Source organism: Salvelinus fontinalis, chromosome 35, assembly GCF_029448725.1.
Source record: "Salvelinus fontinalis isolate EN_2023a chromosome 35, ASM2944872v1, whole genome shotgun sequence".
Lineage (NCBI taxonomy): Eukaryota > Metazoa > Chordata > Actinopteri > Salmoniformes > Salmonidae > Salvelinus > Salvelinus fontinalis.
In genome coordinates, this window is record NC_074699.1 from 25,209,676 (window position 1) to 25,233,281 (window position 23,606).

Sequence of the window (23,606 nt, forward strand, 5' to 3'; positions counted from 1 at the left end):
GGTGCCGGAGCCACAAGACTGCTAAATAGTTCACCAAATAGCTACCCAGACTATGTGCATTGACCCTTGTTGCACTAACTCTGGCTCTATGCACACACACTGGACTCTACCCACAAACTCACACACACTCACACATAACACAGGCACACATTCGCCACACACACTTCCACACTCATCACATACAGTACGCTGCTGCTACTGTCTATCTATCCTGTTGCCTAGTCACTTTACCCCTACCTATATGTACCTATCTACCTCACTTACCTCATACCCCTGTACGTGGACTCAGTACTGGCACCCCATCTATATAGCCACGCTATCATTGCTCATTGTGTTTTTATTCCTCATGTTACACATTTGTATTTCTATTATTATTATTTTAGATGTTGTATTGTATTCTGCATTGTTGGGATGGGCCTGTAAGTAAGCATTTCACTGTTAGTCTAAATCTGTTGTTTATGAAGGATGTGACAATAAAACAATTTGATTTGAACCCCAAGCCATAAGACTGATGAATAGTTAACGAAAAAGCTGCATTTACCCTTTTTTTTTACTCATCACATACGCTGCTGCTACAGCTTTTTATCTATCCTGTTACCTAGTGACTTTACCCCTACCTATATGTACATATCTTTGATTTGAGAGCGAGCTGAATAGAGTACAATCCCAGGCTTTAATTTCAGTCCAGAGCTTTTTCTCTCAACACATTTTACTTCAGAGTATTTTGTCAGCAGAGGAATTCATTCCTCACAAAGCCCAGACTGAGACACAGTTACACTCAGGGTTGACATAGCTCCAATCTCCCTTGCCCCCACTCCCCCTCTCCTGCTGCGCTGAACAAACGTACAACTTTGGAGTCCAAGGTTCAGCCCGACATGGCACGCCATACCAAATTTCACAGCAAAACAACAGGCTCAGGGTAATCCCTTCTCCAATAGAGGGGCTAAACCCAGGCTGGCAGCAGCGTGGCACAGAGGGGCATGGCCCAGGGGGCTTTTCACCTCACCCTCACATACCAGCTAGCGCCATGCTGCACACACACCAGATCCTACGTCAAATACCAGGAACACACTATTCTCTTACAACTGCACAGTCCACTCTCTCTTGCTCACCTCCCACTACTTTGCTTGCCACACATTCTCGCTCTCCTCCTTAACCAAAAGTGAAATGTTATGAAACACATTTCCTTGTGTAACCTCCGATCAGATGTCTCTGTTCTTTTATCTTCTACTGGATCTGTCCAATTATTTCTCTCTTTTGTTCTCTCTGCACAAAGTGAAGGAGCAGAGCAGTCTCACCTGGCGTGTCCCAGTGGATGATCTACTTCCTCCTAGTTAGACTGGCTGGTGTTGGTGATCCTCATGGTGGTGGCAAGGGGGGAAAAGCTCTCTCTCTCTCTGCTCAGGAGGAACACCTCAGAACGTTTATCACATCCTCCTTCTTCCTCTCTCCTAATAGCTCTCTGTCTCTCTCCCGCCACTCTCTCTCTCTTGCTCTTTCACTCCCCCTCCCTCAATCTCTCCCTTCTCTCTCTTTCGCTCGCTCTCTCGCTCTCTCTCTCAGAGCGGTCTAATGAACTCCAGCCCTGTGTTGGAGAGAGAGGGGATGTCCAGCAGCCAGAGAGATCAGAAGAGGAAGTACCTCTGTCCCACCTCTCTACGGACCAACATAAACACTGGGTTTATACCTGCCCTGCTTTTCTGTCCTGGCAAGTCCTCAGTATTCACACCTTCTAACATGTACAAAACCTCAGTTTCTCACAGTACGGTCAAATTCACACTTTTGTTACTATTAATCACTTCATCCTGACACACATATTTGGCACTTTTATTGTCATCAGAGTACCTTGTCTTTCCTCTGAGTGGCAGCCTTGGAGCTAGGGGTAGGGGAAGATGGGAGGGGACATTGACATGGAGTTCTCCCAACATTGAAACCTCATCTTCCTCAGTGGTTGATTTTCCCAAATTTGGGCATGCAATAGTCAATCAGTTGCTCCACACTCCGTATCACACGTTGTGACAGGAGGCAGAAGGATCTATCTTCTCCTTGTTAACAGAAACCACTGTCTGAGGTAAGATACTTTAATAAGTTTGTCTGCTTCTCACACATACTTTTGTAAGGTATAATACCTATTTTATAACCCCTGCTGTGGGCCAGCAGATTGGCTGAAGACAATAGTGTGCTGTGACCTCATGGGGATGGTGAAGGAAGTGAAACTGATCCAGAGGTATGCAGGCCAGGCCAGGCCCGGAGAGCAGGTGCTATTGACACTGCCCCATGGTCAATATTGTGAATGATAAACAACCATGGTTCATGTGCCAAAAGGAAAAGCTTAAGAACTAGAAATAAACTGCTAGCAGCTAGCCCTTTCTTTATTCAAATAGTAGATCTTCTTGAAAGGAAAGTTTGCTAGTATACGATGCAATTGATTTTATAACACATTTATTGCAGAACTTAGACAGTATTCCTTAGCTAATTCAAAAGAGACAAACATTGGGTTGATCATTAAGCTGAGGTGTAGACTGAGCCATCTCAGATAGGCCTCGTCAGTGAGAGATTCAGCAGAGGAATGTTGAATCTGAATCTATTGTGATGTAACTAATGTGGTACGACTTTCAGAGCTATGCAGGTCAGGACACCAAGTACCACTGACTGACTGATTTCTCATCAGTGTCTGCGTTTCTACTAATCACCAATGAGCACCATGGCATGTAGCATTCATTTGACGCAGGGGGTTAATGACTTTTATTGGAAATCTAATCCAGTTATCTGCAACAAACACCAGATTCATATTGGCAGCTGTGCGGCACAATAAATTAGGCTTGTTTTTCCAACGACATAAAAACGAGTGGATCTAATACAAGGCTAAATAATGAGACAGAGTTAGAATGGAGAGTCATAGAGCCCTTTCACCACAATTATTTCCAGTGATGTAAAAGGCCATTACCAATGTGAAAGGGAAGGTACAGAGTAAGTCAGAGTCAGGGACATCCAGAATCAAGTCCGGTCAGGCCTAGCAGAGTGAATTATGTTAACGGTGGTTATTATCCCAGCAAAATGAGTTAAGTCCATTAAGAAGATAATCATTCTGCATGAGGATTTACACATGTCCATTTGCCTTTATCAGTTCCCTCAACTAAGCACTACAGCCATGCCAGCTTCAATTCAAACCATTTTGTGGGAAATTATCCATGCAGAGCTACAAAAAGCATTTGGTGCATTGAAAAGCTTCTAGTCATTCAATGAGAAAATGTGAAAACCTGCAGGGTACCGCCTGGCTACCCAGCCCTGAGCCCTCCCATCTCATCTCATCACTGACTGGCAAGCCTTGCTTCAGTGAAGAAGACACTCCTCTTCTCTGTACTTTACACATTCTCTCCAATCTCCTTTAGCAGAGTAACTGTCTGTCTGACAGGCTGAGGTTACCTCATTAGGCTGTAATTATGGCCGGACTAAAACATCTCAACCACCCAGCCAGGGACTTTTTTACAGGTGGATCAACTCTGCCTAGCTTGCCCCTGTGGGAACAATCGGACCCTCTTCTCTCCTCACCCAGGCCCACACCACAGATGGCCAGCTCTAAAGTCCTGAGACACTGCTGGGCACAGAGTGGCCCTGGCAGGTCCCAACACGCTCCATGGGAAGTAAACACAAGGCCTGAACCTTGGCACTGAGTCACGCCAACATACTGACTCAACTCGAGCTACTTTAATAATGGGAATTGATGGAAATGTATGTAAAAATGTATCACTAGCCACTTTAAACAATGCCACTTAATATAATGTTTACATACCCTACATTACTCATCTCATATGTATATACTGTACTCTATATCATCTACTGCATCTTGCCATCTTTATGTAATACATGTATCACTAGCCACTTTAAACTATGCCACTTTATGTTTACATACCCTACATTACTCATCTCATATGTATATACTGTACTCTATACCATCTACTGCATCTTGCCTATGCCATTCTGTACCATCACTCATTCATATATCTTTATGTACATATTCTTTATCCCTTTACACTTGTGTGTATAAGGTAGTAGTTGTGGAATTGTTAGGTTAGATTACTCGTTGGTTATTACTGCATTGTCGGAACTAGAAGCACAAGCATTTCGCTACACTCGCATTAACATCTGCTAACCATGTGTATGTGACAAATAAAATTTGATTTGATTTGACCTTGGCAGGGGGGATACGCTTGAGGACACAGAGACTGAGCAGCATACAACAGCCAAGGCACGATGCTTCTTCTGACACGGCACATTAAAATGCAATGTTGTACCACACACCTCCAGCCACAAGGTCGCGCTACTCCAAAGCAGAGGCTAGCCAACAGCTAATTAGAGAGGCCTGAAAGGAGAGGGGCCCTGGGACTATAATGAGGGGTTTAGCTGGACAAGAGTGCCACTCTCTCACACGCTTTGTTCTCCAGGCTTAGAAGAAATTCTGAAAAGTAATCACTCCTCTGATAGAGAATGTTGATGCTGTTCCTAAGATGAGACTGTAGCATCAGCCCACTGGGCACACACACCGGTTGAATCAACGTTGTAACCACGTCATTCCAATGAAAGATCTGTGCCAGTGGGAGGGGAGACATGCAGTGCCAGTGGGAGGAGAGACATGCAATGCCAGACACAGACCAAAAACTGGGCCAAATTGCATATAAACAAAATGAGATGCTTGGTGTTCAGCCATCTAATCCAAATAAAGTTTCCTGGTGTCCATGTAGGCCCTTTACAGAATGGCCATCTCAGCAGCTCTCCTCTCATAACTCCCCTCTGTTGCTCCTTTATATGGCCAGGCGTTAATAGCTTGTATAGTAGAAACGTTGCTCTTGGTTACGATGCGATAAACACTCATCAACTCTCACTCCTGTTTGTCATTTTTCCAGGCAGTGCCAACAGCAGTCTAAACATTAAGAGTCCTGGGGGAGAGGAGGAAGAGGAGGGAGCCATTCAAGTGTCCACATCAGCACTTCCATTACTCCAATGGCACAAAATTAGCCGACTGATAAATATTTAAAGGATTATTTGATGTGATTCAAAGAAATTGCTGTTTTATGCCCCCCCCCCAACCATCACAATGAAATGACTTTCAAAGGCACTTATCTTGGGATCAATAGAGACAGAGATTTGCTGTGGCAAAATAAAAAGTTGGGAGTTATCTGGAATAAGGGGGATGAGGATCGGAGGGAAAATCAATGAGGAGTCCTGCAGCTTCAGGGGAATATTTAATGCCCATAGATCCAGCCTCTGCATGCCGTATCCCAATCACTCACTACCTGACTGCCATCCAAAGCAATCAGGGGTCACCTCCCTGTGAACTGCATACGCAAACAGTGTGCTGCTAGGAAAGGAGAGGGGACACTAACTATCCTCCCCCCTCCTGTTTTTCTCTGCTCTTTATCTCCATCAATAGACTACAACACACTTGATGTTCAACACTGTCCCCTCCGTGTTCAGATGAATCGCTTGCTACTTCAACCACAACTTCTTCCAATGACCGTATGTACAGCAAATTATCTTGTCAATGGCTTGTTAGTCACTGACTAACAACGATAGTCTACAGCGCCTGCTGAAAGGAATGACTAGACAATGTAAATATAGGACCAGGCCCAGTGACAAGCAGTCCCCTCCGTCACTTAACGCAGGATCAGAGGAGTTGAGGCTGCTGGAGTGCCATGACCCTTGCACTAGCTTGGCACAAGTACCCTTCAGCTGCCTGGAAAACAAAACTTGACACTTCCAGCACAACACACAATGTTCTGTCCTGTTGTCCATTTCCCCCTTCGTCCACCTGAACTCACTCACACTTCAACTGGGTGCATTTAGTAAAGCAGTCACACTCAAGGACCTCTGAATACGTCAGATCCAACACATGGTTTGTTAATATCCTCTAATGAGCGTTGCCTCAATATTTATTGGAAAACTGTATTTGGAACCCTGGGACAGAAGCAGACACCTCATCTGGAGGAAATGACTAGATGACAAGCCTGACAGTGCTGTGTTCTCCTTGCACGTGGAATACTATGACACACAAAAACACTTCTCTTTTACCACAGAGAGATAGAGAGAGTGTAAAAACCTCATGAATGTTAAAGATAAACATCTAGAAAATGTTTGAAATTAATAGGTTATCATGTTTCTTACACAGATAACAAATCTTTGAATAAGAGCCACACTTGAATTGAAATGTTGGCTTTCGGTACTCTGAGCATATCGCTCTGCTCCATCAGTAACACAGGAGTTCAGCTAACTAATTCTATGAAGGCAAATCTAAATCAAAACAGCCCCCCTCCCTTATCTGGCTGACCCCATACCCAAAGATCGATACCGCTGCTCAGTACAGGGCCAGGGGTTCAGAGATGTCCTGCCTCCCCCCGCTTCCCCCTAGGCTCAGCAGCTCTGATGAGCCAGATAATTCAATTCAAGGGGCTTTATTGGCATGGGAAACATATGTTCACATTGCCAAAGCAAGTGAAGAAGATAATAAACAAAAGTGAAATAAACAATAAAAATGAACAGTAAACATTACACTCACAGAAGTCCCAAAGGAATAAAGACATTTCAAATGTCATACTATGTATATATACAGTGATGTAACGATGTGCAAATGGTTAAATAAATAAACAAAAATATGGTTGTATTTACAATGGTGTTTGTTCTTAACTGGCTGCCCTTTACTTGTGGCAACAGGTCACAAATCTTTCTGCTGTGATGGCACACTGTGGTATTTCACCCAGTAAATATGGGAGTTGATCAAAATCGTGTTTGTTTTCGAAATCTTTGTGGATCTGTGTAATCTGAGGGAAATATGTCTCTCTAATATGGTCATACATTAGGCAGGAGGTTAGGAAGTGCAGCTCAGTTTCCACCTCATTTTGTGGGCAGTGTGCACATACAGTTGAAGTCAGAAGTTTACATTAAATTCATAAAATCAATTTTTTCAACCACTCCACAAATTTCTTGTTAACAAACTATAGCTTTGGCAAGTCGGTTAGGACATCTACTTTACGCATGACACAAGTCATTTTTCCAACAATTGTTTACAGACAGATTATTTAACTTCTAATTCACTGTATCACAATTCCAGTGGGTCAGAAGTTTACATACACTAAGTTGACTGTGCCTTTAAACAGCTTGGGAAATTCTGTCATGGCTTTAGAAGCTTCTGATAAGCAAATTGACATAATTTGAGTCAATTGGCGGTGTACCTGTGGATGTATTTCAAGGCCTACCTTCAAACTCAGTGTCTCTTTGCCAGACATCATGGGAAAATCAAAAGAAATCAGGCAAGACCCCAGAAAAAAAATGTAGACCTCCACAAGTCTGGTTCATCTTTGGGAGCAATATCCAAATGCCTGAAGGTACCACGTTCATCTGTACAAACAATAGTACATAAGTATAAACACCATGGGACAGGCGTCATACCGCTCAGAAGGGAGATGCACTCTGTCTCCTAGAGATGAACGTACTTTGGTGCGAAAAGTGCAAATCAATCCCAGAACAACAGCAAAGTACCTTGTGAAGATGCTGGAGAAAACAGGTACAAAAGTATCTATATCCACAGTAAAACGAGTCCTATATCGACATAACCTGAAAGGTCGCTCAACAAGGAAGCCACTCCTCCAAAACCGCCATAAAAAAGCCAGACCACGATTTGCAACTGCACATGGGGACAAAGATCGTACCTAATGGAGAAATGTCCTCTGGTCTGATAAAACACAAATAGAACTGTTTGGCCATAATGACCATCGTTATGTTTGGAGGAAAAAGGGGGATGCTTGCAAGCCGAAGAACACCATCCCAACCGTGAAGAACAGGGGTGGCAGCATCATGTTGTGGGGGTGCTTTGCTGCAGGAAGGACTGGTGCACTTCACAAAATAGATGGCATCATAAGGGAGAAAAATTATGTGGATATATTGAAGCAACATCTCAAGACATCTGTCAGGAAGTTAAAGCTTGGTCTTCCAAATGGGCAATGACCCCAAGCATACTTCCAAAGGACAACTGAAACTGAACTGAAAAGGCGTGTGTGAGCAAGGAGGCCTACAAACCTGACCCAGTTACACCAGCTCTGTCAGGAGGAATGGGCCAAAATTCACCCAACTTATTGTGGGAAGCTTGTGGAAGGCTACCCGAAACGTTTGACCAAAGTTAAACAATTTAAAGGCAATGTTACCATATACTAATTGAGTGTATGTAAACGTCTGACCTCCTGGGAATGTGATGAAAGAAATAAAAGCTGAAATAAATCACTCTCCTATTATTCTGACATTTCACATTCTTAAAATAAAGTGGTGATCCTAACTGACCTAAAACAGGGAATTTTTACTAGGATTACATGTCAGGAATTGTGAAAAACTGAGCTTAAATGTATTTGGCTAAAATGTATGTAAACTTCCGACTTCAACTGTATATATTGTTTTCTATACTACTCTACAGTATCTCATTCACTTAATGTTTACATATCTTGCATTACTCATCTCATATGTATATACTGTATTCTATACTATTCTACTGTATCTTAATCCGTTCCACTCTGACACTACTCGTCCATATGTATATAGTCTTTATTCATTCCTACTTAGATTTGTGTGTATTGAGTGTTTGTTGTGTTGTTTGTTGGATTTTACTTGTTAAATATTACTGCACTGTCGGAGCTAAACACCTCCCTCTGCAGGGGCCCCTCAGGGGTGCGTGCTCAGTCCCCTCCTATACTCCCTGTTCACTCATGACTGCACGTCCAGGCACGACTCCAAAACAACCATTAAGTTTGCCGATGACACAACAGTGGTAGGCCTGATTCCAGAGAATGACGAGACAGCCTATAGGGAGGAGGTCAGAGACCTGGCCATGTGATGCCAGGACAACAACCTCTCCCTCAATGTGATCAAGACAAGAGGTGACTGTGGACTACAGGAAAAAGAGGACCAAGCACACCCCCATCCTCATCGACGGGCTACTGTAGAGCAGGTTGAGAGCATCAAGTTCTTTGGTGTCCACATCACCAGCAAACTAACATGGTCCAGGCACACCAAGACAGTCGTGAAGAGGGCACGACAAAACCTATGCCCCCTCAGGAGACTATAAAGATTTGGTAGAGGTCCTCAGATCCTCAAAAGGTTCTACAGCTGCACCATCGAGAGCATCCTGACTGGTTGCATCACTGCCTGGTATGGCAACTGCTTGGCCTCCGACCGCAAGGCACTACAGAGGGTGGTGTGAACAGCCCAGTACATCACTGGGGCCAAGCTTCCTGCCATCCAGGACCTCTATACCAGGCGGTGTCAGAGGAAAGCCCTAAAAATTGTCAAAGACTCCACCCTCTGCTACCGCACGGCAAATGGTACCGGAGCGCCAAGACTAGGTCCAAGAGGCATCTAAACAGCTTCCACCCCCAAGCCATAAGACGCCTGAACACTTAATCAAATGGCTAGTCAGACTATTTGCATTGCCACCCCCTCCCCCTCTTTTACACCACTGCTACGCTCAGTTGTTATCACCTATGCATAGTCACTTTAATAACTCTACCTTCATGTAGTACCGGTACCTGTATATAGTCTCGCTATTGTTATTTTACTGCTGCTCTTTACTTACTTGTTACTTATTCTTATCTGTATTTTTTTAAACTGCATTGTTGGTTAGGGGCTCGTAAGTAAGCATTTCACTGTAAGAACTACACCTGTTGTATTCAGCGCATGTGACTAATAACATTTGATTTGATCTGATTAGAAGCACAAGCATTTCACTACACCCGCAATAACATCTGCTAATCATGTGTATGTGACCAATACAATTTGATTTGATAGCCTATAGGCCAAGGCAGCAGTAGGCCTATACCGCAACTTCAATCGTCAACTAATTAAAATACACAGGCCTAAAGCTGACAGATAAAAACAGTAGAAAATATCCTGATGAAAGTTCAGGTTATTTCAATCGCATTCATCTCTCTACTCCAACTGTCTGCCTCCATATCTATCTGTCTTGACTTGAACTATCACTAGTGAAGTGCAATATTGTAGCAAATCAATTAACTGGATCCGGCACTAATGAACTTGCAAAATTGTATCAACTAGCCTTTTCCGGACTCTCAGAGTTTCCAGACAGCTGACGTTTACACTGGATATATGGGATCATCAGATCATGATATTTTTAAACTGGATATATGGGATCATCAGATCATATTTTTACACTGGATAATCGTATCATCAGATCCTGATATTTTGCTTTCACACTGAGGCTTGGGGATTATCGAGACCGGGAGTGTTGGAATTTAGTTTCTAATATCGTGAGGAACTAACATGATTTGCAATGGATGTTAAAAAAGCAGACTTCATTGACTTACTGCGCGAGGTGATGAAAAATGTACTGTGAAGCTCAGCTTATTAGTGATGGACGTGGTGAGTTAAGACAATTAGAAATCAGACATTCTCAAATGGGCACTTTCCTATATTTGCGAGCAGCAGGTCCCTCAACGTTATCAGGACAGAGAAACCAGACACACCTCTCATTGCTCACATGGAGCACTCCAAACAAAAAACAATGAAAAAAATTGACAAAACTTGGAAATTATGGTTATGAAATAAATCTAAACTTGCTTCTCACTAGTGTAGCAGGTTGTGAACTCTGCAAAAAGCGTTTCCACTCAGAGAATGAGAATGATAAATTACTGTAATTAATACATTAACAGAAATTAATTCAACCAAATGACGGGGATTAATGGTACATTTACTAGGGCTACTGGTGACGTAATGGGGAATTGATCAAAATAAACAATTAAAGGGAAAACAATTCACACAATGAAACAATGAATGCAGAAGAATTGACGGGAAGACAGCTGAGAGCATTCTGGAGAACCAGGGCCAGCCCTCTCATTAGGCAAGATTAGGCAGCCGCCTGTGGCGGCACTTGAATTTGGGGCGGCATTTTGACAATTGGCTGCAGCCCTCCGGTGCCCCTGATCGGCTACTACACCACCGGTGGCACCCCAGCCACCAGCTCATAGCGTTGCTGCAGTTCCCGTCCCCACCCCATTCCCGCTTCTCCAGAAGTTCACTCCCACTATCCTTGGTAGCTATGGTGGTGTGTGTGTTTAAAATGGGATTATCCAATTGTGAAACATTAATAAAAATGAATCTGCCAATTAAATGATTGTATTGTTTTTTATGTTTGTGTGTGACGAAGACGATTAGTGATTTAGGCAGTAGCGTAAACTAGCCTGTTAACGTTAGCTAGCTACAACTAGTGGATATACATTTCGCTAAAAGTAAGCTATAGAGATTTGAAACAACATGTCTAAAAGACAAAAACTGGAAGCGAATATTATTATCAGGAAGCGAATATTTATAAAAATTAATGAGAAAAGAGGAAAAATCTCCAAACCAAAGAAATTTGTTGCTGAAATGTATCAGCGTACAGCAATGTCCATCAGCCGGTATGGAGAATGACAAGCCTCCAAGGACAGGCCATTTACTCACCGAGAAGAACGAACCCCCGTTCGCTGATTCTAAACTCAGCAAAAAAAGAAACGTCCCTTTTTCAGGACCCTGTCTTTCAAAGATAATTCGTAAAAATCCAAATTACAATGACGATCTGTGAAGTTAAGGGCTTAAACACTGTTTCCCATGCTTGTTCAACGAACCATAAACAATTAATGGACATGCACCTGTGGAACGGTTGTTAGGACACTAACAGCTTACAGAAGATAGGCAATGAAGGTCACAGTTATGAAAACTTCTACTGACTATAAATAACACCAAAAGAAAGATGCCCAGGGTCCGTGCTCATCTGCGTGAATGTGCCTTAGGCATGCTGCAAGAAGGCATGAGGACTGCAGATGTGACCAGGGCAATAAATTGCAATGTCCATACTGTGAGACGCCTAAGACATCGCTACAGGGAGACAGGACGGACATCTGATCGTCCTCGCAGTGGCAGACCACATATAACAACACCTGCACAGGATCGGTACATCTGAACATCACACATGCAGGACAGGTACAGGATGGCAACAACAACTGCCCGAGTTACACCAGGAACGCACAATCCCTCCATCAGTGGTAAGAATGGCCGCAATAGGCTGAGAGAGGCTGGACTGAGGGCTTGTAGGCCTGTTGTAAGGCAGGTCCTCACCAGACATCACCAGCAACAATGTTGCCTATGGACACAAACCCACCGTCGCTGGACCAGACAGGACTGGCAAAAAGTGCTCTTCACTGACGAGTCGCAATTTTGTCTCACCAGGGTTGATGGTCGGATTCGCGTTTTTCATAGAAGGAATGAGCATTACACTGAGACCTGTACTCTGGAGCGGGATCGATTTGGAGGTGGAGGGTCCGTCAGGGTCTGGGGCGGTGTGTCACAACATCATCGGACTGAGCTCGTGTGGTACCCCTCCTGCAGGCTCATCCTGACATGACCCTCCAGCATGACAATACCACCAGCCATACTGCTCATTCTGTGCGTGATTTTCTGCAAGACAGGAATGTCAGTGTTCTGCCATGGCCAGCGAAGAGCCCGGATCTCAATCCCATTGAGCACGTCTGGGACCTGTTGGATCGGAGGGTGAGGGCTAGGGCCATTCCCCCCAGAAATGTCTGGGACCTTGCAGGCGCCTTGGTGGAAGAGTGGGGTAACATCTCACAGCAAGAACTGGCAAATCTGGTGCAGTCCATGAGGAGGAGATGCACTGCAGTACTTAACGCAGCTGGTGGCCAGACCAGATACTGACTGTTACTTTTGATTTTGACCCCCCCCCCCCCCTTTGTTCAGGGACACATTATTCCGTTTCAGTTCATCACATGTCTGTGGAACTTGTTCAGTTTATGTCTCAGTTGTTGAATCTTGTTATGTTCATACAAATATTTACACATGTTAAGTTTGCTGTAAATAAACGCAGTTGACAGTGAGAGGACGTTTCTTTTTTTGCTGAGTTTAGCAGCGAAGAGGGCAAACCGGAGGAGTCTGAGCCATGCACTTCCACCGATGATGACAGCTCTTGTACCCGGACTCAGATTCGTTGCTCCCCGTCCCCGATGACAGTGGTGCTGCTGCTAAATCCGACTCCCAGACAAAAACATAAAAGATCCCGGTGAGTACCCAAAATATATGAATGGATCTTTACGGGATATGTTCGTGCAGGCTGGGCCACATCAGGATAAGGAGGGGAATTTCCCAAAAGATGAGCGGCAACAAAAGTTTTCGGTGGCCCACTACAATAGGAGGATGGCGAACAAAGAGAGAGTGGAGAGACCATTGCTTATCTATTCCTATAAAAAAAGATGCAGCCTACTGTTTTTGCTGCAAAACTTTTTCACAGGAGTGCAAATCAGGGATTGAACCAGAGACTGGAAGAATCTCTGCCTCCTCCTCACCTCGCACGAGAAGTCGCATGACCACCTAGATAGTTTCCAGAGGTGGAAGGAGCTGGAGATCAGGATGGTCTCCAAGCAAACTATCGATGCACAAGCCAAACGGGCTATTGACGGAGAGACTCTCCACTGGCAGCAGGTGCTGCAGAGGCTCATTGCTCTGATACGCGTAATGGCCACCCAGAACATTGCATTACGTGAGACCACCGACAGGCTGAACAAGACAAATAATAGGAACTTTCTGAAGTTTGTGGAAATGCTGGGTATCTTTGATGGAATCATGAAGGAGTATTCAATTATGAGAGATTATTCAATTATCTATCACTTGTTAACTTTGTATTTTTAGATTTAAAATAGACTACATCCTAATTTCACTCTCTCAGATGATTGGATTTTAGGACCTTTAGCTACGAGAGAAAACATTGCTGACTGCAATGCAGCACCACAGAAGAAGGCGGAGACTAAATAAATACATTCTGAAACTGATGTTGGACAATCAAATTCCATATGTAAATAAACCAAATTTGTTAAGGCTGGGTGATTGACATAAAGCTCATTTTACACTGCTCTAGTGAAACGAGGCCCGCCATGCATTTATGAAAGCACTTCTTTCAGAAGCTCAAATGATCTTACTCTTTTTTACAGTTCTATGGGAATATTACAATATGTTATTTAAAAGTGTTGTTTTTACTGTAACAATTAATGGATCGTGCCATGTGTGATAACAGGTGGTATATTATTAATAATTAACTCTGTATCCTACTATAGGCAGTTGGCTCCATTGTGATAGCAACACTAACTCTCCAATGCAGGGGTTGAAGTAAAATTACAACATTTAATATGAGCACAATCATAGAATTACATACAGTTGAAGCCGGAAGTTTACATACACCTTAGCCAAATACATTTAAACTCAGTTTTTCACAATTCCTGACATTTAATCCTAGTAAAAATTCCCTGTCTTAGGTCAGTTAGGATCACCACTTTATTTTAAGAATGTGAAATGTCAGAATAGTAGTAGAGAGAAGGATTTATTTCAGCTTTTATCTTTCATCACATTCCCAGTGGGTCAGAAGTTTATATACACTCAATTAGTATTTGGTAGCATTGCCTTTAAATTGTTTAACTGGGGTCAAACGTTTTGGGTAGCCTTCCACAAGTTTCCCACAATAAGTTGGGTGAATTTTGGCCCATTCCTCCTGACAGAGCTGGTGTAAATTAGTCAGGTTTGTAGGCCTCCTTGGTTGCACATGCTTTTTCAGTTCTGCCCACAAATGTTCTATAGGATTGAGGTCAGGGCTTTGTGATGGCCACTCCAATACCTTGACTTTGTTGTCCTTAAGCTATTTTGCCACAACTTTGGAAGTATGCTTGGGGTCATTGTCCATTTGGAAGACCCATTTACGACCAAGATTTAACTTCCTGACTGATGTCTTGAAATGTTACTTCAATATATCCACATAATTTTCCTCCCTCATGATTCCATCTATTTTAAGAAGTGCACCAGTCCCTCCTGCAGAAAAGCACCCTTACAACATGATGCTGCCACCCCTGTGCTTCACGGTTTGGATGGTGCTCTTCAGCTTGCAAGCCTCCCCCTTTTTCCTCCAAACATAACAATGGTCATTATGGCCAAACAGTTCTATTTTTGTTTCATCAGACCAGAGGACATTTCTCCAAGAAGTACGATCTTTGTCCCCATGTGCCGTTGCAAACCGTAGTATGGCTTTTTTTTTTATGGTGGTTTTTGAGCAGTGGCTTCTTCCTTGCAGTTGCTTCTTCCTTGCTGAGTGGCATTTCAGGTTATGTTGATATAGGACTCGTTTTACTGTAGATATAGATACTTTTGTACCCGTTTCCTCCAGCATCTTCACAAGGTCCTTTACTGTTGTTCTGGGATTGATTTGCACTTTTCACACCATAGTACGTTCATCTCTAGGAGACAGAACGCGTCTCCTTCCTGAGCGGTATGACGGCTGCGTGGTCCCATGGTGTTTATACTTGCGTACTATTGTTTGTACAGATTAAAATTTCTCCCAAGAATGAACCAGACTTGTGGAGATCTTCAAAAAAAATTGAGGTCTTGGCTGAGTTTGAAGGTAGGCCTTGAAATACATCCACAGGTACACCTCCAATTGACTCAAATTATGTCAATTAGCCTATCAGAAACCTCTAAAGCCATGACAGAATTTTCTGGAACTTTACAAGCTGTTTAAAGACACAGTCAATTTAGTGTATGTAAACTTCTGACCCACTGGAATTGTGATACAGTGAATTGTAAGTGAAATAATCTGTCTGTAAACAATTCTTGGAAAAATTACTTGTGTCATGCACAAAGTAGATGTCCTAACCGACTGCCAAAACTATAGTTTGTTAACAAGAAATGTGAGGAGTGGTTGAAAAACTAGTTTTAATGACTCCAACCTAAGTGTATGTAAACTTCAACTGTATGTAATTGGAGACAACAGTGGCAAGAAAAAGTATGTGAACCCTTTGGAAATACCTGGATTTCTGCAGAACATTTTATGACCAAGTTATCTGATCTTCATCTAGGTCACAACAATAGACAAGCACAGTCTGCTTAAACTAATAACACAAACAATTATACGTTTTCTTGTCTTTATTGAACACACCATGTAAACATTCACAGTGCAGGGTGGGAAAAGTATGTGAACCCCTGGATTTAATAACTGGTTGACCCTCCTTTGGCAGCAATAACCTCAACCAAATTTGTTCTGTAGTTGCGGATCAGACCTGCGCAACGGTCAGGAGGAATTTTGAACCATTCCTCTTTACAAAATAGTTTCAGTTCAGCAATGTTCTTGGGATGTCTGGGATGTCTGGCGCTCTTCAGGTCATGTCACAGCATCTCAATCAGGTTGAGGTCAGGACTCTGACTGGGCCTACTCCAGAAGGCATATTTTCTTCTGTTGAAGCCATTCTATTGTTGATTTACTTCTGTGTTTTGGGTTGTTGTCCTGTTGCGTCACGCAACTTCTGTTGAGCTTCAATTGGCGGACAGATAGCCTAACATTCTCCTGCAAAATGTCTTGATAAACTTGGGAATTCATTTTTCCGTCAGTGATAGCAAGCTGTGCAGGCCCTGAGGCAGCCCCAAACCATGATGCTCCCTCCACCATACTTTACAGTTGGGATGAGGTTTTGATGTTGGTGTGCTGTGCCTTTTTTTCTCCACACATAGTGTTGTGTTCCTTCCAAACAACTCAACTGTAGTTTCATTTGTCCGCAGAATATTTTGCCAGTAGCACTGTGGAACATCCAGGTGCACTTTTGCAAACTTCAGGTTTTTTTGGACAGCAGTGACTTGGTGTCCTCCCATGAACACCATTCTTGTTTAGTGTTTTACGTATTGTAGACTCGCCAACATAGATGTTAACATGTTCCAGAGATTTCTGTAAGTCTTTAGCTGACACTCTAGGATTCTTCTTAACCTCACTGAGCATTCTGCACTGTGCTCTTGCAGTCATCTTTGCAGGACGGCCACTCCTAGGGAGAGTAGCAACAGTGCTGAACTTTCTCCATTTATAGACAATTTGTCTTACCGTGGACTGATGAACATGAAGGCTTTTAGAGATACTTTTGTAACCCTTCCCAGCTTTATGCAAGTCAACAATTCTTAATCTTAGGTCTTCTGAGATCTCTTTTGTCCGAGGCATGGTTCACATCAGGCAATGCTTCTTGTGAATAGCAAACTCACATTTTTTGTGAGTGTTTTTTACAAGGCAAGGAAGCTCTAACCAACATCTCCAATCTCGTCTCATTGATTGGACTCCAGGTTAGTTGACTCCTGACTCCAATTAGCTTTGAGAAGTCATTAGCCTAGGGGTTTACATACTTTTTCCAACCTATACTGTGAATGTTTAAATTATGTATTCAATATAGACAAGAAAAATACCATACATTTGTGTGTGATTAGTTTAAGCACACTATGTTTGTCTATTGTTGTTACTTAGATGAAGATCAGATCAAATTTAATGACCAATTTATGCAGAAATCCAGGTAATTCCAAAGGGTTCACATACTGTTTCTTGCCACTGTATTTCTTCCTATTCCAGTGGTAAGCCTACCTGTTTGACAGACACAATTATGCTATTCATAGATGTCGGTGTAGCCAAATACATAAGGATGTCTAAGATGTCATTATTTGCAAACAGCGTTGCAAACAAGACACTCTGGTTTGACATTCAGAAATATGGTAAGAATGCCGATTTCCCTGTCCATTATTCCCTGAAACTTCCATTTTTTGGGGGGTGGCAGAATGTCCAGGGCCGGCCCTGTGGAGAACTGAGTGTATGGATGGAGAGAGACGCACCATATCTTCGCCCAACACCCTCCACTTCTTCTTGTCTCAACATTTTAAATTATATTCAAGACACATTATCTTCATACATATTTGAGACCCTTTTCACTGACAGCCGCAACTCAATAATCAGCTAGGCCTATTACCACGCGCTCTGCCCAAATTGTGAGCTTCCCAAATAGGCATAGACCTATGCACCTTGAAACAATACACAACTATGTTTTTTAAGAAGCTAATGATCCTCTGTGGCTAAGCCATGCTATCTGGTGGAGTATTTTGAATGTTTTTATTTAGACAGGAGTAATTATATCATTTTGGCAAAACATCAATTTACATTAGAGCACATACTGTATGTCAAACTCATTCCACAGAGGGCCGAGTGTCTGTGGGTTTTCGCTCCTCCCTTGTACTTGATTGATGAATTAAGGTCACTAATTAGTAACGAACTCCACCTGGTTGTCTAGGTCTTAATTGAAAGAAGAAGAAAAAAAACCACAGACACTAGGCCCTCCATGGATTGAGATGGACACCCCTGCTTTAGAGGAAGCCGGCATCTGAACAGTTCACTGTGCACCCGCCAACTTTCCTTTCCAATTCCCAAGTGGCTGAATCCAGAGATCTGTATAATGACGAGGTGCTCATGTCTCTGCCCTGACAATGGGAGTCATTGTCCCAAAGGTGGGAAGTCAGGCGACTAGCTTAGGTCTGTATATTATTCCCATAGAAATGCATTGGACTTATTCTGGAAAGATTTTGGCGAGATTGAGCCCTTTCTCTCTGATGAAACTTCAGTATGTCACCGGAGAAAGTAACCAAGCGAGCAAAACAGCACCCCTCTGTCTTACTACGTGTAGCCCATCTATCTGGTGCTGTCTGGACAGAAATGGTATGACATGCCATACTCTTTTGGTCCAGACAGCATCAGATACATGGTCTACACATACTGAGACAGAGGGGTGCAGAGGGGCGCCGTCTCGATCAAATAAATGATCAATATTTTAATATTTTATTTGGACGGGCAAGGAGGTATGGTAGGGCGGGCCAGGCCCACTAGACTCAGAGAGGCTCAGAGCAGGCAGACAGGAGGAAGCTCAGTCCAGGGCCCAGAATTCAATTCTTATGCTCAGATGAACCTCTCCATCTTGATTGCAGACTATTTGCAGACTGTAATTGGAAGATGTGACATGATGCCTTGATCTTATCCAGCCAGCCAATCAGAAGGGCTCCAGCCAGGGATTCATTTGGCAGAGTAATGAGGTGACTCCTAGGGCCTGTAACATTACTGCCTGAGACGGCCGCAGGCACCCTGTCCCCGACCAGTCCCCACTGATGATATTGTCATACTGTATATACGAGAGATATAAACATGAATAATGATCACACTCAGCAAAATGAGGAAATGTCATCTGTGGTGGGATGGTGGAAAATACTACAGAAAATGTGATGACAGATGAGTGACAGAGAGAGAGAGAGACCTTGGTTTCTACCCTGAGGTGCTGTATTCATTCATCCTGATCTCAATCTGATATCAGCACAAAAATACATTACAGGCAAACAGATAATCTAAAAGCCTTTTTGCCTGGACTGCTATCAGCACAAAACTCTGGTCTGCCCAGACCCAGGCCTGTTAGGGAGTGCCCCATGGTTGCCAGGCTCTGGGCTGGCTGAGGGCTCCCTGTCTCCCTGCCTGGCCTCCCAATAATCCTGTTCAGCTCAGAGTGGAGAGGGAGGGAAGGAGAGGGGAAAGGGGAGTGGAGGGGAGTTGAGGGGTTAGAGACGGTAGGAGAGGGGAGTGGAGGAGAGGAGAGTAGAGTAGAAGGCAGGGGAGTAGAGGGAAGAGTAAAGATTTAAGATCTTAATTTGATCATTCTTTTGTTGCTGAGAATTTTCCTGCACGGCAGGAAAGACAAACTTATAGTGTATTCAAGGTTTAAAAAGGCTTCCAATGTTAGTAATTTCCACTTTAAAATGTCAGACTTGACTTGGCCTAACAACCCCTACAAAAAAAATCCATTAATTATAACCAAATCTTATCACGTACAACTTTAGCATTTTAGCTAAAGTAGCGTGGTTGGTCGGGGTGTATAAAGCGAGTGTCTAGCGACCCAAAAGGTTGCGAGTTTGAATCTCATTAGCATTGTAGCTAATTAGCAACTTTAACTACTTCCTACTTTTTAGTTACTTAGCAACTACTTAGCATGTTAGCTAACCCTAACCTTAACCCTTTTAGCTAACCCTTTTAGCTAACCCTTCTCTTAACCCTAACCCTTTTAGCTAACCCTTCCCCTAGATTTGTGTGTATTGTTAGACATTACTTTACTGTTGGAGCTACAAACACACCCGCAATAATATCTGCTAAATATGTGTATGCAAACAATAACATCTGATTTGATTCATATTTCCTGTTGCTGCATAATTATTTTACTGCTGTAGCAAACTGGCTCAAATTAAGATCCTACATCTGTAGGGGAGTTTCGGCGAGTCAAGGGGATGGGAGTAGAGGGAAGAGTAAGGTAGTTTAGGGGAGTAGAGGAGAGGGAAGAGTAAGGTAGTTTAGGGGAGTAGAGGAGAGGGAAGAGTAAGGTAGTTTATGGGAGTAGAGGAGAGGGAAGCGTAAGGTAGTTTATGGGAGTAGAGGAGAGGGAAGAGTAAGGTAGTTTAAGGGAGTAGAGGAGAGGAGAGGGAAGAGTAAGGTAGTTTAAGGGAGTAGAGGAGAGGGGAGGGAAGAGTAAGGTAGTTTAGGGGAGTAGAGGAGAGGGGAGGGAAGAGTAAGGTAGTTTAAGGGAGTAGAGGAGAGGGGAGGGAAGAGTAAGGTAGTTTAGGGGAGTAGAGGAGAGGGGAGAGAAGAGTAAGGTAGTTTAGGGGAGTAGAGGAGAGGGGAGGGAAGAGTAAGGTCGTTTAGGGGAGTAGAGGAGAGGGAAGAGTAAGGTCGTTTAGGGGAGTAGAGGAGAGGGAAGAGTAAGGTCGTTTAGGGGAGTAGAGGAGAGGGGAGGGAAGAGTAAGGTAGTTTAGGGGAGTAGAGGAGAGGGAAGAATAAGGTAGTTTAGGGGAGTAGAGAAGAGGGAAGAGTAAGTGTCACGTTCCTGACCTGTTTTCCTTTGTTATGTATTTGTTTTAGTTGGTCAGGGCGTGAGTTGGGTGGGTTGGTCTAGGTTTGATTTTCTATGTTGGGATTTTGTGTTCCGCCTGGTATGATTCTCAATCAGAGACAGCTGTGAATCGTTGTCCCTGATTGAGAGTCATACTAAGGCAGCCAGGGTTTCACTGGTGTTTTTGTGGGTGTTTGTTCCTGTGTCAGTGTTTGGGCCACACAGGACTGTTTCAGGTTAGTCACGTTTGTTGGGTTTTGTAATTTGTAGTGTTTGTTTTATTTTCCATTAAAACATGAATACTTACCACTCCGCATCTTGGTCTGATCCATGCACCTCCTCGTCTGAGGAGGAGAACAACTACGACAGCCGTTACAGAAACACCCACCACAAGAGGACCAAGCGGAGTGGAGAAGGGCAGCGACAGCAGCAGAGACAGACAGAGGAATGGACATGGGAAGACGTCTTGAACGGCAAGGGTTGCTACACATGGGAGGATATCCTGGCTGGAAAGGATCGCCTCCCATGGGAACAGCTGGAGGCAGCGAGGAGAGCAGAGGCAACCGGAGAGAGGAACCGGAGGTATGAGGGTACGCGGCTAGCACGGAAGCCCGAGAGGCTCACCCAAAAATTTATTGGGGGGGGGGGGGGGGTGGCTAAAGGGGAGTGTGGCGAAGCCGGGTTGGATACCTGAGCCAACTCCCCGGGCTTACCGTGGAGTGAGAGGGCGTCGTACTGGTCAGACACCGTGTTATGCGGTGGAGCGCACGGTGTCCCCAGTATGCGTGCTTAGCCCAGTGCGGGATATTCCACCTTGCCGCACTGGGAGGGCTAGGTTGGGCATCGAGCCGGATGTCATGAAGCCGGCCCAACGTATCTGGCCTCCAGTACGTCTCCTCGGGCCGGCGTACATGGCACCAGCCTTACAGGTGTTGTCCCCGGTTCGCCTGCATAGCCCAGTGCGGGATATTCCACCTCGCCGCACTGGCAGGGCTACGGGGACCATTCAACCTGGTAGGGTTGGGGAGGCTCGGTGCTCAAGAGCGCGTGTCCTCCTTCACGGTCCGGTATATCCGGCGCCACCTTCCCACCCCAGCCCAGTACCATCAGTGCCACGCACCAGGCTTCCAGTGGGTTCCCAGAGCCCTGTTCCTCCTCCACGCACTTTCCCTGTGGTGCGTGTCTCCAGCCCAGTGCCTCCAGTTCCGGCACCACGCACCAGGCCTACTGTGCGCCTCAGCAGGTCAGAGTCGGCCGTCTGCCCAACACCGCCTGCGCTGCTTGCCTGCTCAGCGCTGCCTGAACTGTCTGCCTGCCCAGCGTGGTCTGAACTGTCTGCCTGCCCAGCGCTGCCCGTCTGCCCAACGCTGTCTGAACTGTCCGTCTGCCAAGCGCCACATGAACTGCCCGTCTGTATTGAGCCTGCAAAGCCGCCCGTCTGCCATGAGCCTATAGAGCCGTCTGCCAGACAGGAGCAGCCAAAGCCTTCCGCCAGACAGGAGCAGCCAAAGCCTTCCGCCAGACAGGAGCAGCCAAAGCCTTCCGCCAGACAGGAGCAGCCAAAGCCTTCCGCCAGACAGGATCAGCCAGAGCCTTCCGCCAGACAGGATCAGCCAGAGCCTTCCGCCAGACAGGATCAGCCAGAGCCTTCCGCCAGACAGGATCAGCCAGAGCCTTCCGCCAGACAGGATCAGCCAGAGCCTTCCGCCAGACAGGATCAGCCAGAGCCGTCCAGCCAGGACCAGCCAGAGCCGTCCAGCCAGGAGCTGCCAGCCAGCCAGGAGCTGCCAGCCAGCCAGGATCCGCCGGAGCCTTCCGCCAGCCAGGATCCGCCGGAGCCTTCCGCCAGCCAGGATCCGCCAGAGCCTTCCGCCAGCCAGGATCCGCCAGAGCCTTCCGCCAGCCAGGATCCGCCAGAGCCTTCCGCCAGCCAGGATCCGCCAGAGCCTTCCGCCAGCCAGGATCCGCCAGAGCCTTCCGCCAGCCAGGATCCGCCAGAGCCTTCCGCCAGCCAGGATCCGCCAGAGCCTTCCGCCAGCCAGGATCCGTCCCTCAGTCCGGAGCTGCCCCTTATCCTGGTGCTGCCCCTTATCCTGGTGCTGCCCCTTATCCTGGTGCTACCCCTCAGTCAGGTGCTACCCCTCAGTCAGGTGCTACCCCTCAGTCAGGTGCTACCCCTCAGTCAGGTGCTACCCCTCAGTCAGGTGCTACCCCTCAGTCAGGTGCTACCCCTCATTCTGTTACTGCCCTTTGGAATAGTGGGATTGACAAGGAGGGTGAAGATTGGGAGTAGGGAGAGGGGAGGGAAGAGTAAGGTAGTTTAGGGGAGTAGAGGAGAGGGGAGGGAAGAGTAAGGTAGTTTAGGGGAGTAGAGGAGAGGAGAGGGAAGAGTAAGGTAGTTTAGGGGAGTAGAGGAGAGGAGAGGGAAGAGTAAGGTAGTTTAACCTGGGCTGCAGGGGAAGTATTGAGTAGCCGGATAAAAGGTGCCCATTTCAAACGGCCTCGTACTCAATTCTTGCTCGTACAATATGCATATTATTATTACTATTGGATAGAAAACACTCTCTAGTTTCTAAAACCGTTTGAATTATATCTGTGAGTAAAACAGAACTCATTTTGCAGCAAACTTCCTGACAGGAAGTGGAAAATCTGAAATCGATGCTCTGTTCTAGGGCCTGCCTATAAATGTCCTTGATATATATCAGTATACATGCACTTCATACATCTTCCACTAGATGTCGACAGGCAGTGAGAGAAGAAATGGAGTGTTTAAACTTGATCTGGGGTCGAACAAAAGCTCTTTGTATGACG

General features: G+C 44.9%; 1 protein-coding gene across 19 annotated transcripts in view; it reads right to left on the reverse strand.

Annotated features, from left to right (window-relative positions):
* The window catches only part of LOC129834604 (pleckstrin homology domain-containing family A member 7-like), a 160,830-nt gene that overhangs the window by 89,701 nt on the left and 47,523 nt on the right, over nt 1-23,606 (reverse strand). Inside the window, exon 1 of one of the 19 annotated variants that reach the window (XM_055899759.1) lies at nt 1,299-1,575. The exons of the other annotated variants lie outside the window; for them this stretch is intronic. The gene's annotated coding sequence lies outside the window, so the exon portion shown is untranslated. Of the gene's footprint in view, nt 1-1,298; nt 1,576-23,606 lie in introns of those variants that run through there. 19 annotated transcript variants of the gene reach the window in all.